At 43.4% G+C, this 15,000-nt stretch overlaps 1 protein-coding gene across 1 annotated transcript in view; it reads left to right on the plus strand.

The window, feature by feature from the left end:
- The first annotated feature begins 5,976 nt into the window (after positions 1–5,976).
- LOC134457058 (probable G-protein coupled receptor 153) overlaps positions 5,977–15,000 on the plus strand; it is a 70,051-nt gene continuing 61,027 nt past the window's right edge. The window contains exon 1 of the mRNA XM_063208822.1: positions 5,977–6,930. The gene's annotated coding sequence lies outside the window, so the exon portion shown is untranslated. The remainder of the gene's footprint in view (positions 6,931–15,000) is intronic.

Consider the following 15,000-nt stretch of genomic DNA (forward strand, 5'->3'; position numbering starts at 1 on the left):
AGAAACTTTGGGAGAAACTGTGGAGGAATAGAATGAGAGAGAAAGAGAGAGAGAGGAAGAAAGTTGACGAGAGGGAGAAAGAAGAAAGAAGTTGGTTAGAGAGGGAGAGTCCTGGCCAAAGGTACAGTGCTGCTGCCTGCGTCTGACAGATTTATTGGTTGTGTGCATCCTCAGAGCGACTAAGTGGACAGCTCATCCATCAGCCTCCATTCGCAAATCACCCACCACACGGAGTAATCACAGCAATCAGCTCACCAACGCCCCAAATGGATGCATGCTGTCACCAATATTTATGCCATGCCTCCTGTGCCGAGGTACGGGATGTGCCAAGAGGGAGTTTTTGCTGTATAGGCTGCAAAGAAAAGACCCACCAGTTGATTGGTTCTGGGGAAGTGTGGTGATGATAATATGAAGATGTAGACCTATACTGTATATGCATAATTACATAATTTTAAAGCTTCATCAATTAAAAAAACTCGTTAAGCATTATTATGTTAGGGGACATGTTGGATAGTCGTGCTGATGAAGACTAATATTTTGTAGCAGTTTGACACAGCAGAGTATTTCTAACCTATATTTTACTGGTTATTACAGTATTGTAGTCATAAATAGGAGATGCTATCCTGGCCATTATCCCTCTTACACACCTATCACCGCCCAATTATAATTACTAGTTACACACCATACTTCTGTTGTTGTAACTAGCTAGTAGAAATAGTATTTGTCATAGTTTCTAGCTCTGGAATTGCATCATCAGGAATATCCACAGTTTTGCCTGTGGATGTGTACCACAGACTAACAGGATTTGAATGACTAGGCTACAGTGATTTAATCTTAATTGTTTAACAACATGCAACTCTTTGCATGAAAGAAAGAAAATAAGATTGGGTGCAGTGCATGCAGATAAAAATGGATATGTCTTTGCTCTTCACAAATGTTATCTTCTACAAAAAAAATACCATCCAGTCAGAGAGACAGCCAGCGTTCTCCAGCCTTGCAGGGTATACGGTTGTAAACAAACCCCCTCACGTCGGCCAGAGCGGCACATTTCAGGCAGAAATGATGAGAGAAAACATTTCTATTTTTAGACTCTCATGAACTTCAGTGTATTCCCAAGGGAGCAGGAGAGAGAGAGAGAGAGAGAGAGAGAGAGAGAGAGAGAGAGAGAGAGAGAGAGAGAGAGAGAGAGAGAGAGAGAGAGAGAATGGGGGAGGGGTGACAGTGTGCCACAGAGCCATTCATTCCTTATGGGAACAACACACACATGCAGCGCACCACATGATATCCAATCATGCACACCCATTGACAGCCCAGTACAGCCTCTGCGCTACAGCCAATTATTGTTATAATAGTATCATTATATTGCCATTTTATTGTTGGTTGCCCCACATACAAATATGATGAATGATGATAACACCTTAATTGTCTTGTCAGTCAAGACCGAAATCCAGCTTCAATTCCTTGCATTGTTTGGAGGTGCATATGAAAGACATGCATGTTAAGGCACAGCTGGAAATACACAGCTCTATGACAAGCACATTGACAAGCAGTGACCCCCAAGACTACATACAGCATGCATGGCATACAGAATTGTACTAACCTAGATAAGTGAGGAAGTACAATATAGACATTAGACATTTTATCAGTACATATCAAACACGGTTTTTCAATTGTACAGATGGACTGATTGACATGTATGTCCCTGGGATATATACACTTTATCAATACGGATTTATTCGATCATGATTCAATTGCCCTCCTACTGCTATGAACCATTTGTATGTGCGGTCCAGACCATAAAGGATTCCTGTGCAAATGTACACTGACTTACTGAAATGGCCGCTTTAGTGAGGCTGAGTGTTGCGCAGTCATGCACACATATGTCGATGCAAGAGTGCGGTCTCATTTGGTGGGGACCCGAGCGTGCGCCCCCACTCGCTGAGCTCAGTTGGGGTGGGGTCATGTATCAGCTCTGCAAGCCATGCTCTTTCATTAACCTTCTTACACACACAACATGAGGCCACTCGCATCCGAGGTGACAACTGAACTGGACCACGCAGAGTGCCAGCCTAACCACCAGGCTGTGTGTGTGTGTGTGTGTGTGTGTGTGTGTGTGTGTGTGTGTGTGTGTGTGTGTGTGTGTGTGTGTGTGTGTGTGTGTGTTTGCATGCACGTGTGTGTGTGTGAGGATCAGCTGGGATAAACAAGGTGACCATCATTATAGCATCCATATGGCATTTGTAGGAGAGAGACCTAATGGCAGACTGAAGAGAGGGGGATAAAGAAAGAGAGAGAGAGAGAGAGAGAGAGAGAGAGAGAGAGAGAGAGAGAGAGAGAGAGAGAGAGAGAGAGAGAGAGAGAGAGAGAGAGAGAGAGAGAGCAATATATAGAGTGCAACAGATTGAGAGAAAGAGAGAGGGGATGAAATGGAGAGTGACAGACAGACTGAGAGGGTGACAGACAGAGACGCAGGCAAGGGACATGAAGAGCAGGGTGAGGGAGAGAGATGGAACTGAAAGGACAGTGAGAGCATGAGAGAGAGAGAGAGAGAGAGAGAGAGAGAGAGAGAGAGAGAGAGAGAGAGAGAGAGAAGAGTGACAGTGTGACAGGATGAGAGGGACTGCGATAGTATGGGGCGAAAGAGGTTGACGGAGATGGACAGAAAGGGATGAGAGAAATAGAGAGAGACTGACGGAAAGGAGAGCGAGAGTGACAGATTGAGAGAGATTGCGGCAGGATGAGAGATGCTGTGAAAGACAAGAGGGAAAGAGGGAAACATGATAGAAAGGAATGACCAGAGATCAGAGAGAGAGAGAGGTAGAGACTGCCACAGACAGTAGGGACAGCGACAGAAATGGACAGAAAGGAAAGAGAGAGAGAGAGAAGTGCAGAGGGGCCGAAAGACAGAGAGACAGACAGACGGTGAGTAGAGTGATTGAGAGATCGACAGTAATGGTGAAGGATTGAGAAAGCTACAGACAGACAGAGAGTACATGGATTGAGAGAGTGACAGACAGACAGAAAGACAAATAGACAGACAGGGCCAGTGCAGGGGTCGAGAGAGCAACAGACAGACAGGGTTAAGGATTGAGAAAGCTACAGACAGAATGAGGTATTGAGAGAGCGACAGACAGACAGAATGAGGTACTGAGAGAGCAACAGACAGACAGGGTTAGGGATTGAGAAAGCTACAGACAGACAGAATGAGGTATTGAGAGTGACAGACAGACATGGTTAGGGATAGAAAGAGTGATACACAGACAGACAGGCAGACAGGAAGACAGACAGGGTGAGTAGAGGGATTGAGAGAGTGACAGACAGGCAAACAGGGTGAGAGAGTGAGGGAGCTACAGACAGACAGACAGAGAGGCAGGGTGAGTAGAGGGAGAGGCTGAGCCCAGGGCTCCCATGCAGGATGACTAGGCTGTGATGCCTTCTGTCGGCTTTTACTTCCAGGTCACCTGGCTCCCTGTTGGCCAGGGTTTGTTATTTTTCTTCATCTCCCCTTTCTGCTCTCTCTCTCTCTCCCTCTCCCGCTCCCTCACACACAGCCTTTCATGTCCTTGGCCTGCTGATGTGACAAAATGTCACTCCTGTTTAGGAATGAAGCTTCCTAAACTTATCTTTTGGTCAGGAGGCCTTAACCCATACAGCGTGGGATGCCTCAGACACTCTGACATATGACATATGGACATATGGTGGGATTTTTAATATAGGCTACAATCTATCTTTCTGAATGGCATTGTCATTTCTTTTATTTATTTATTTTGGTTGCAGACATGGCTAGTTGAAAAACCCCTCATAAGACTAATAATGTAGGTCAATGCATGTGATAAATATTTTTTTCTAATTGTGGTGCTGTAGTGATAGTGTTGATATCATTTGGTCTCAAGCTCAAGGCTACATTTTCTTGAACTTTTGAAAAAAAAAACTCACAAAGAACTGAAGACATGGACGGCGTTATCTTAAGAAACTTTGCCATATTTAACCAGAACCAGATAAGTTCTATAATTATTTTCCTATTTATGGACTGCAGTTTATTTGCTGTTGCCTTGGTGACTATACAAGAGGCACCTCTCCTACCTATTGGTCCATATTATTAGTTTTCCACCAAAGGATAGCTTCATTCACATCCCATGGCAACCACTAATCAAACAGCCACCTAATAATAATGTTCTTTCATGCCACGATGCCATAGCAATAAACTGGCGAACAGATCTGGGAAAGGTAAGTAGCAATTACAAATATCACCTGACCACCATGTGAGCTCTATTCATGGAATTGAATGTCCAGCAGTGCATCAATCTTAATTAATGTGTCCACAATCTAAATTAGAGTGCTTTCTTTGAGGACTTCAGGTGTCAGAGACAGAGACACCTGAGAGGAAAAAGGTGTCAGCATAAAAAACCCCACAGCATGTGGTTAAAGCGTTGAAGTTTAAGTGTTTTCAAATGGGTCCTTTCTTTTTTGGAGGCAAGACATTCACAGAATGTGGCAAGGGTTTGAGAGCATTCCTTCAGTTGACATCTCCAAACAATTAAACGACGATATGGTTCTATTGTGATTCTGGTGGTGTGGATACAATGTATTGGGTCTCATATACACTGCCATTGCATGTGCTTGTGTGCTTTTTCACTATTACTATCATCTGAAATACTGTAATGCCATAATCCCATATCCCTAACATGACACACACAAGACAACGTGTAAATGACATGTTTACTTATCACCATTTACAGTAATTGCCTGCAGTGATACCTGCACTTTCCACTTTGTGAACTTTCAGACGGAAGAGCGCCATTCACTTGATCCGAAGATTTGATTCGCCTTTCTGTGAATGATGCCGAGAGAGAGAGAGAGATCCATTCAAACAGTGCTGTTTGGTTTCCATGTGAATGGCTTGTACATCACATGCACGGGGCGCAGGCTGGGCTTACGTAATGCATATGCATGCAGCCCAGTACCCAGGGAACGTATTGCTAATAATGTCGCATGCGCTCGGCACATGCAATAGTGTAACTCAGCATGTGCATTCATACAAAATATGCAAACCATATTCATTCATATGCAGGCCTGCGCTTTACAACTATGGTTAATGTATTCATGGGTGATATTTTATTTCTTAGTCGTTGGCCTATGCACCTGTATGCTTTTACTATCACATGCGTTGTGCATGTGCAGTATACCCAAACATTATAAACAGCAATTGAATGTAGCCTAATTGATGTAATGTGTCTCAATGATGGGTTGCCTCTGTGTATGGGCTACGTTCACTACCCACAATTGATAAAGAGTGAATAAAATGTAAAGCACAAAATGTGCAACTTGATTATAACATATGCGCAGCTTCTCAAATGCGAGACATTTGGGTATGCCTTTTCTATAGTCCTTTTTTGCTTTACGCGCGAGGTGAGTAGCCTACAACTCCCGGGGGTTAGTGCCCTATATCCTCATACATCTTCAAAGAGGTGCCATCGTGAATGGAGTGCCATGCGTGCTCAACGGAGAGGTCTTGTGGGCGCATTGGTCAATAAAGATGTGAATGTAAATACCCCTTCTGAATGTACACGTATGATGCAACCATCCTCATTAAAGTGCATTTGTAATTCATATTTTCTTTGCGATAATACAGTTAGACTTGATGTGTGTGACAGCTGACTTTCATTAATTGCATATAACCACGTGTCTGCTCTGCTGCATCCCCATTCTATTTCCAATTTGCAACTGCGCCTTTCCTCACTGGGAGCAAGAACTGCCTCGGGGGAGAAACTTATTCATGCATTAAACAAATCAAGGGAGAAGTCCTTCCTTTGCATGTTACGTAAGCGCACAGCAAGGAGTCAACGAGGGAGGACATGTGAAAGGCTGTAGCACAACATTCACTGGAGAAACACACAGTTGGGGCTGGGAGTGATAAGGATCCAGCGATGCCCTCCACCTCCGCCCTCTCTCCTTACGGCGCGCTCACACGCGCTCTCAGTCATCGCTCATCGTAGCCCTGGCGTTCGTGAGGAGGGAGTCTCTCTCCGGGCATGCGGGGTCTCTGTATGTGGCTTGGCCCACGTCTCTGACGGAGCTGTGCTGTGCGGTGCCCGACCCATCTCCTCCTTCTCCAGTCGTCAGTGTTGGTTGGTAGCACTAGCTGACACGTCTCCAGCCAATCACCACGCCGTGCGCAATAGTGGAGGCTGCTTCGCGCTATTCCAGTCACTCTGGTGGTGTGGTCTATTGTGCGCTCAAAGGGGACATGATGTGGTCGCGTAGCTCACGTTCTCCTTTATTTTATGCGTGTGTGGATAGAACATTACCGCGGCAGTTTGTCGAGGACATTTGCCTTTAAATTCCACAATTTTCCAACGTCTCCCGCCAACTTCGCGGAATATTATACAACACTGTATGGAACACTGTTTATGTCCTAAAGGAGAACTGCTGTTTATCAGGACTGTGTTGGGGAAACTGTGTTTACAAGTGAAGTGATCAAATGCAATGACACTCCACCCTATGACCGACGTGGAAAACGTGGTTTGACGAAGAGACTGTTCTCATTCATTCATTCGGCTTCGTTGCGCGATAACTGTATAATGTCAGACAGAGGATTTTAACGCGCGCTAGGCAAACACGCTCTTACACAGAAATGCTCTTGTGAGCTTAGCGCACCATTTGCATCGGATTTGTACTACATTTTTAAATAAGAGACGCTCGACAAGTGATTATTTTGGCGCCACTCTAAGCTTTCCGAGTGTAGCGTTTTCTTAATATTTCGTGGCATATGCACCATGCGGACTTCTCGTTTCCTTGTATAGCTATCACCTCATAGTTCGGAATGTAAGGATTTCATACCACAGTTTTGAACACCGAAAGAACAGACGTGGAGGAGGTACTGGCATTCGGGTGGGATTTGAATATCGAAGAGACCGACGTTCTGGGAAGGTAGGCTGGAGATGCTTTGAATTCGTATGCTCTCTGTATAGTTCGACACAGCCTCTTCTCGGGGTACAACACTTTCAGGTCATATGTTTGATGGCACGCTGTCCATGGTTAGCCTACTACACACAAGGTCAGACAAAGATTACTGCCAGACAAAGGGGATCTGATTGTTCAGTGTGTTTCTCAAACGTCATATGTGGTTTGACATTATTTTGGCCCTGAAGGTAAATTCAGACACAGCACTCGAACCAGCCATCAACAATTGAACACAGTGAAGCTCGAGTGAGAAACACCAACAGAAGTAGCCTAATGGCTTTATTTTCCACTCCCGTCACCGTTCAAACGAAGAAAGTCAACTCGTCAACACAGCGTACCTTACTGTTGAAATATTTAATGTATGAGTGGAACTGCCAGATTCCCTCTAACACCATTCTGCACTAACATAGTTCTGTGCCTCCGAGTCAGCTGTTAACCGCTTGTGAACCCCAGCCGTATACACTCTACCGTTTTGTAGCCCATTTGAATAGCACCTGGAACAATGGAATATGGAATTTCACTGCCATGTCAACTGAACCTCTACCCATTGTACATTCGTAAGGTGTTGTCAAGGCAGCCCCTAAAACTTCAGGTTCCAGACCATCTGTCTGTCTTACTCACTTTATACCCACATCCAGGGCTCTAATTTAACTTTTTTTCATCACCAGCCAAAATGGCTAGTGGATGTTAGTCTCATCAGCCAAACACACACCCAATAATGTGTCAAGGTGGCTAGTAAGTTGGTCTTTTCTACCAGCCAAACTGAAATGTCACCAGCATTTGGCCGGTTGGCTAGTGTTAATTTAGAGCCCTGCCCACATCTATCTTTTCGAAAATTCAAAGTGGGAACGCATAGAGTAGCCTATCCAACAGTATGTATGTGAAATACTTTATCCCATTTCATGACAAAACTGCTACAAATGCAGCAATCATTTTAAGGTTGATTACTGTATTGAGCAATAATTTGCTGGTGGAGTAGACCTAGTGAATCTGGTATGGCCTGGTCCGCTTTCAAGTCATGGGCATTGCCATTGGCAACATGTTGCTCTCACTCTGGTAAGTAAGAGAAACCCTTGCTTAGTGCTGCAACGCTGGGGTTGGCAGAGAATAGAGCACAGGGGAAATAAGTTTTATGGAGAACAATGTGCTTGAGTTGCTATTGACTAAGACATCACAGATACGTCTAAATCCATGTGGGGGCGTCCACATTTTGTCACTTGTATCCATAAATAATCAATGTTGTTTTCCATACAGCTACAGAGGAAGTTTGCGAGTCATCCTTTGGTGTTTTACTGCCTGAAATAAACACACACTGATGTAAATTATTACTAAGTGGCATTATACCACAATAGAACCAGACAGGATGTATTATATTGCAGCAATACAGTGCTGCTTGAAAGTATGTGATCCCTCTAGACATGGTCAATGTTTTTTTTTTTTTTTTTTTTTAAACCCAAAAACCCATTAAAATAACCTTATTTAAAGGAGAATTCTGCCCTGTATAATACAGTCAGTCTGGTTGTGTCTGGTATTGTGTTATATAATGCTATATTATAATTTGAGTCAGCCAGACAGTGGTGGGTGGGTGAAGCATATCAATCAAGCAAACCAACCAGTCTGTGTATCTCCCCTCTATCCACAGTTACTATGTAGTTCCACAGTTGCCATGTACGGTACTACCGCACATCTGTTTTCCAGGCTCAGCTCTGCTTGAGAGGCTGTTAGTGTGGCTGTGTGTGCACACTAGAGAGGAAGCCTCTGGGCTTTCACATCTCCCTCACTTGCACAGTCGGCCCACAGGACTATGCTTTGTTGGAGAGGAATTGGAGGAATATGTAAATCTTGAGGGGGTAAAAAAAAGAAATCTTTAAACAAAGGCAGGGTGCTTTTCTTTGAACAATTTGTACTCATCAGACCTGACAAGAGTGTCTTTTAACCAGTCCCAAAGGCTATGGCTGCCTCTTTACTTAACGTCTTGGGGAACACTGTGTTCAACACTGCTCTGTCAGAGGATTCTCATTCCTGAATCAGAAAGGCGTGCACATCCTTGTTTCAGACCCCCCAGCAACATGTAGAATGCTGTAAAATCTGGAACAAAGGAAGTAGGTACTTTTAGACACACTACAAGTAAGGTCTTGTTGATCCGAAACAACTGGTGCCTTTTTGTTGCAGTGACAAAAAAATACATTTTCCTTATTGTGTGTAGAGGGGACATCTTGCTGTAGCAGGAGAAGAAAAAAATAGATGGAAAAAAAGTCTGCAGGCCCAATGGCTCTCCTTGGGGAAAAGGGACAAATGTTTTCTGTCGAGCACACAGTTACTGGGCTCCCTCTGGCATGCACTCTAGGATTTGCAACTTTGCATCCCATTTACATACCCAAAACCAATTTAGCACACTCCTGTATGTAGAGTAGAGTGCTGCGTAAAAAAAACAAAAAACCCACAATATCTCCTTCAATGTGTTGACACCTGCTATAAGTGTTGTTGTTTGTTGTCATCAGAATGACAATGATCAAGCCATAATGTATCAACAAAGACTTGGTGTAATGTTGTAGTAGTGAAGTACTAAGTGGCAAAGTTTTTCAAGAAATCAGGCACTCCAGTGATGGAACGGTGGGCATTATGAGGCAGACCACTATGTTGTGTGAGAAAACCCCCTTCACACAGCTTGTATGGTGACTTCATACTACACAGCTTGAACTGTCATTTCAGTAAGACCCATGAGAGATGGCAGCGCCTGCACGTGATGTCATTTCATAGCAGGATGGATGTGAAGCATCTCTGGAGCGCCATTAAAAAATAAATCTGGAGCTTGTTCCCCCCTTAATTGTGTGTCTCGGATAGGGTAACACCCAGCTGGTCTCGGCCCTACTCTGACAAAAGAGGATGCAGGGAGATGAAAGGTCATTTATCAGGAGGAGGGGGGGATAGAGAGAGAGAGAGAGAGAGAGAGAGAGAGAGAGAGAGAGAGAGAGAGAGAGAGAGAGAGAGAGAGAGAGAGAGAGAGAGATGGCGAGAAGGAGATTAGGAGCCTAAAGCAGCGTTACTACTCCCTCCTCTCTCTTTCCTCTCAGTCTTCCTTCTGTAGCATCGTACCCATTCCCACTTCTTCTCACTTGTATACGTGCGCGCGCGCACACATACACACACACGCACGCACGCACGCACGCACGCACGCACGCACGCACGCACACACACACAGAATTTGTCTCTCAGGACTGGAAAACACAAACTCTCACACAGGTGCGCGCACACACACACACACACACACACACACACACACACACACACACACACACACACACACACACACACACACACACACACACACACACACACACACTGTGCTTCTCTCACGCAAGTACAGTCTCCCTCTCTGTCTGCATCTTTTTATCTTCCAAAAAACACACTTTTCCCTTTTCTCATGATCATTTTATCACACACAGAGGATGAAAAGGATCTAAAATTGGCCATTTTCCCGGAAGATAAAGATGCTAGTCTCAGTAGGCCTATGGAGCTGTTTTTGCTTTCTCATTTTCTTCTTCTCATCCTTTCGCTGTCAACTGCTTTATAATTTGTCTCTGTTTAAGGTATTGTTTTCCTGTCCACTTTGGAAAGGACGTGTTGCAGTCACTATGCCCTGCAGTACATTCAGAGCGGCACTTTTGAGCTCGGTGGCAATCCTGGCGGGATGTCTGTAATTTAATCAATGTAGAATTGAGCGGCAGGTGGCAAAACAAGAGCAGTTTGAAGTTGATGATATAGTCAGGTCCCTAACCATAGTCCAGAACTGAAGAAGACGTTTGAGATGAAACGTGAATGCCATCAATCTTTAAAATGTCTAGTTGCTTCTGACCTCTATTCCTTTTTTCTATCATTTCCTGGATTGAGAAGATACACAGAGTCATTTGAGCTATTTTACCAAACGGTTGTTGACAGATGTTGTGGGCACCCCTCTCAATCTCATGGCACAGAACTTTTATCAGGGGAAGTGACTGTAAATCATCTGGGCAAATAAGCCTGTGACAATCTGCTTGAAAGTTACCAACTGCATTTCACTACGTTAGTTAGAAGACATTTTTTTCTGAGCTGCTGTGTTTATGTAGATGTTCTCATTCCAGAGGAGTTGCTCAAGAGAAGCAACACCAGCCAGCCTGACTTCATAAAATGCTAAATCAGAAGGGTGAGTTAAGGACAGACCATAGGCCATACGAGCCGCCCACCAGTATCAAATCATTGCGGCATCGACTAATGCATGCGATAATGCAGTTTACGGACCCTATCCATTAGATAGTCAGAGAAAAACTCCTCTAAGCTTTCAGGTTTGAGGTCCATCACTGGGAGTTCCTGTTAGCTAAAACACAATATCAGACATAATGATGGGCAAGACTGCTGACATGGAGCCACACTGTCTGTAAAGATTCTCATTAGTCCTGGTCAAAAGAGTTCACCCTGCTCAGGCAGTTCAACTGTTTTTAAAAAGTATTTTCTGGGGCTTTTCAAGCCTTTATTGGTATTTATGAGAAAGGATTGTGGAGGAGAGACAGGAAGCGAGTTGGGAGAGAGAGATGGGGAAGGGCCGGCAAAGGGCCCTTAACGCCATGGTAGGGCCAAGTCCAACTGGTTTTGTTTCTGTTTTGTCTCCTGGTGTCCACATTTGATGCACAGAGAGGAAATAGAGTCGCCTGTATCGGCTGACAGAGAAGTGCAAACAGATCCAGGAGCTGACTGCCAAACAGTGTTGGTAGAGACATATCAAGCGTTTGGCCTGTAGGCAAATCCAAACTCATTATAGCAACACAAACATGGCTGCTGCAAATAATATCCATCTCGCTGTAACACCAAAGTCAAATCAAAGTGAGCTTTGTTGTCATTTCTTGCTGTATGTATTCAGTGCATATGGGAGAGGAGGATTACGATTGTGATCAATTCACAATGCAGAAGCATTTAAATAAGATACAATAATATAACAATACTAAATATCAAGCAATGGCCTTGGGGTACTGTAGCTAAGTAAGAAAAAATACAAATAGAATAAATTAACATTTTTAAATAAACATTTTATGTTTCAGCTTCAGTGACTTCTGTTTCATTTTGCATAGAGCTTTATTTTTATTTTATCAGTCTGCCCAGTAGATTTCGCAGGGTTTTCAGCACTTAAAGAGTACCACCAACACTGAGTTTTCAATTTGACTCTCAGAGTGTTGAATTAACCAGACAAAATAGCCAAAATAATGACATTTTGACACAGTGCCACACCACAACATGAAGAAGATGTTGAGTTAAAGTGGCTGTGGCTGAAACAGCCAAAGACATAGAGAAATAGTGTTAAGATTATTTATTGACGCTATATATAGTAGCTCCATGGCCACCACCATTATCCTCTGAATTCATTATTTTGAGGTGGGAGAAGTGCGAGTTCCCCCCAGTTCGCTATTAGGAGGTCCCACTTTGACAGCATTCCAGTGCACTTTTCGTAGTGGGAGTGAGAAGAAGCCCTAGAGTATCTCCCACTAGTTTGGGCTGGGTCTGAAATGCACTGTTATGCTGCATTCCTGGAGCGGTAGGAGCTTCCCAAATGCAACCAGGAGTCAGCTACCTCCCACTTGAAAGCGTTCCACCAAACTACAAACATGGAGGGACAAAAATACTTATCCACTTCTCAAAGATGTCAGCAATGTAAACAAAGACGTGTAAACAACACCATGCGTTTTTTCATAGCCGCATATCATCTTTGAAAAAAGCAATGCCAATATAACTACACCTTAGAAAAGTTAATGGGCAGTCCACAGAATGATGATTGCTGAGTAATGTGTAACATAAACTATTCACTGTGCGCTGCCATTGCTGTGATGACGATCCCGATTTTCAATGGGACGAAGTCGGTTTGCTTCAAATTTACCCCAGTTCGCGACTTGAAAATTCTGCTTAAACAGGCGTTCTAATGCATTTCAGTCAGTAGGAGGTCAGAAACATCCCATTTCCCACCCTTGGGGAATGCACCATTAGTCAAGGTGGTAGGGGTTTGTTGTTAAGATGGCCGCCTTAACCATTATAGTCCATAACGTGCTGCGAAGAACCCTGCAGTGCTATGTACTGTGTGTGATCAGTCAGTTATACTGTTCTGTCACCTTATTGTCACTTCGTGTATCTCAGGATAAAAACACAGCAATTATACAAAGCTAACTCACTTGAGACCCTTTATTGCAGGTAATTCTTAGTTTAGTTTGTGTGTGTGTGTGTGTGTGTACTCGTTATTTACTCTTTATATATAAAAAAACAACTAACCCCTCTTTGCAACTGCACTTGTTGTTCTGTATATCTCCTGTACACTTTGTATTTGCTTGTGATGTTGGCTTGATTATGTCCTCTTTTGAAAGTCGCTTTGGTTATAAAGCGTCTGCCAAATGCGATGTAATGTAATTAGTGGTGGGCCGTTATCGGCGTTAACGTGCTGCGATAATGTGAGACTCTTGTCGCGCGATAAAGAAAATATCGCACGTTAATCTATTCTCAAAATATGGGTTTTGGTATACACATCACCATAGCGTTCCATTGACAGACGCTTTCAGACGGCGCTCCAGTCGCTTTCTCTCCACCTGTTGCTTCAGCAGACCAAGGCTACTAAATATGATCAGTGTTTGCATGCTGAAAACATTAATCCCTCTGCCGTGGTAGGTGTTGTTTGAGTGCTTTTTCATAAGTGGTAGACTAAAGAGATGTTATTGTTTGAGGTGAAGCATAGAGACATTATTGTGTGTGAGTAGCCTACCAGCCCGACATAGCCTACATTTCCTCTCGCATTGCATGGAACACATAAACAACTTCCAGAAATCTTGCCTGTGCCAATTGCAAAATATTCCGTGCGATATGCATTTTGAAGATTGTCAAACTGAAACTGCCAATATCTACTCTCGCTGAATGTTTGTGTTGCATTCGCGCATTTGCGACTCAGTGAGATATTCTCATGTCAGACGGTAAATCTCGCGCTTGTCACGCTTGATGTATATTTTTTCGCTAACCGAATTCATTTTGAGTTGTCACTCCTCTGGCATTCTAACTCTGAGAACAACTGTCAGGTTTAGGCCAAATTGCCGTGGGCCAGTGCTGTTGGTTCTACATATCCAGTAGCCTGCCTCTGCTGAGGGCTGCTGAGCTTACTGTGCGCAGAGCTCCTCCCTCTCTTAAAGGAGCCGCTGCTCTTTTTAACAGTCAGTGGCAGATTCTCTCTCTCTCTCTCTCTCTCTCTTTGAGGTCATTTTGTTTAACAGCCTAAATGTTTGATAGATTTATCTGAATTTGCCTCTACTTATAGCGCTGTTCATTTTCAAATTTCAGTAGCCTATCTTATAACTGTAAATGCTTCCTATTGGACACACTTTGCACATATTGCAGTGCGTTTTTTTCATCACCAAGTATCAACATGACCATTTTTTGAAGATGAGATGCATTTTGGAAAAAAAGATGAGCTCTGTTCTAATGCGCCATCTGTCTTAAGAAACTTCAAGGGTTTTTTCGGCATTATTTAGCTAGCGCGCCATTTCTGAATGAGCCATTTTGATATAGATTAATCTAGATTAATCTAGATTAATTTCATAATTACAGTGAGATTAATCTAGATTAAAAAAATTAATCTATGCCCACCCCTAAATGTAATGTAATGTAATGTAATGTAATACTGTATATCCTAAATATCAGGTTCAAACAAGACAGATAAGGTCATACATGTTGGAGCAGTTAGGGAGACACCACTTCTTTTTTCTGAGCAGTGACAATGGATCATATTTGGCTGTTGTAATGTTTAGTTAGAGATAACACTTGTGTGATTAACGTCACATTGCAGTGGTATGGTGTTTGCAGTTTACTGTACATGCCCTAAGTTGCCCTACTCAGCCATCTTACGTCCTTTTCATACCACAGAATAGTTTATCTAGTAGAAAGAGGCACTGGTACTTAAAACATGGCTTGGAGCAATGTGGATGACACATCAATGTTCCTATCTCTCTGCCACTGTCTCAGATACTGTACAGTCATTTA

Source organism: Engraulis encrasicolus, chromosome 10 (assembly GCF_034702125.1).
Source record: "Engraulis encrasicolus isolate BLACKSEA-1 chromosome 10, IST_EnEncr_1.0, whole genome shotgun sequence".
NCBI lineage: Eukaryota > Metazoa > Chordata > Actinopteri > Clupeiformes > Engraulidae > Engraulis > Engraulis encrasicolus.